This window comes from Myotis davidii, unplaced genomic scaffold (assembly GCF_000327345.1).
Source record: "Myotis davidii unplaced genomic scaffold, ASM32734v1 scaffold133, whole genome shotgun sequence".
Lineage (NCBI taxonomy): Eukaryota > Metazoa > Chordata > Mammalia > Chiroptera > Vespertilionidae > Myotis > Myotis davidii.
The window spans coordinates 727,609-728,812 of NW_006284732.1; the positions used below are offsets into that span (position 1 = coordinate 727,609).

At 61.5% G+C, this 1,204-nt stretch overlaps 1 protein-coding gene across 1 annotated transcript in view; it reads left to right on the forward strand.

Annotated features, from left to right (window-relative positions):
• Positions 1-804: 804 nt before the first annotated feature.
• Positions 805-1,204, forward strand: part of SLC15A1 (solute carrier family 15 (oligopeptide transporter), member 1) — a 44,214-nt gene continuing 43,814 nt past the window's right edge. The window contains exon 1 of the mRNA XM_015557558.1: positions 805-1,203. The gene's annotated coding sequence lies outside the window, so the exon portion shown is untranslated. The remainder of the gene's footprint in view (position 1,204) is intronic.

A 1,204-nucleotide genomic window follows, 5' to 3' on the forward strand; every position in this document is an offset into this window, starting at 1 on the left:
TGGGTGTGTCTGGGGCAGTGGTTCTCAACCTTGGCTGCACATTAGAACCACCCCATAACAAAGAAACAGAATTTCTGGAGGATGAGGCCCAGACATCAGGATTTTAAAAAGATTCCCAGGTGATTCTAATGTGCAGCGAAGGTTGAGAACCACTGGTTTTGGGGGTGGAGAGAACAGGCCCTGGGCCCTTCATCTGGAAGGTTTTGGAGAGGGTGAGTTTAGGGGAAGAAGTCTCAGGTGAGGACCTGAGGAGAAGATCCGCCAGCTTTTCCAGGCCTGCCCTTCCAGGGTTGTGGTCTCCTCTGATTGGCCGGCACCAGGACAGGGGGGTCTAAATCACGTGGCCAGCGATCTGCCATGGAGGAAAGGCCTCCTGGGGGCGGTCCCACACCAGCTTTGCCTGCTGTTAGGCACTGGGGCTTGCGGGGCTGGTGACCTTCTGTATCCGCTATAAAAGGCTCAACCAGTTTCTGCAGCTGTCTGCCTCAGTTTCCCCATTCCACATGCCAAGCAATTTTCCTAGTTTCTCACTCTCCTCCCTCAAATGGTAGGTAGAATCCTCCCTCCAGAAATGCTTTCCTGGGCTCAGGCTCCAGGTAAAGCCTCACGTGCACGCACGTGAAACTGGCCAACGTCCCGCCCACTTTTGCTTCCCCCTCCCGCAGTGCGTTTTCTCAGCGCAGTGGTTTCCAGGGTGGTGACCCCTGGCAGCAGCAGCAGCGCCTTAGAACTTGTCAGAAATGCAAATTCTCGGGCCCCACCCCCAGCCTACCAGCTCAGCCAGCAGGGGAGAGGCGGGGAGCCCGCGTTTTAAGACGCCCTCCAGGTGACTCGGATGAGCGCTCACGGTGGAGCGTCCCTAGTCCAGGTCTCCCGCTGCCGCCCGCGGCCCTGCCCCTGGCCCTCCCCCAGGACCTCGGCGGAACTGAGGAGCCCGGGCTGGACACGGCCAGTGGACAGGTGTCTCTCAGCGGCGGCGCAAGGGGCGCTGACCTCTGCTCCCTGCTATCCTACCGCCCGGCCCCGAGGGCGGAGTCCGGCCGCCCAGTCTGCACACCTCCAGCTGCGCAGGTGGCTGGGCAGGGCGTGGAAACCAAGTCATAGGAGCCCGCAGTGCGCGGAGGCAGGGCTGCTGTCAGAGGACAGGAGTCCCTCCCGCCTGGACTCCTCGCTCGCCGGTCGCTGGAAGCCCGCGGAGCCGCCC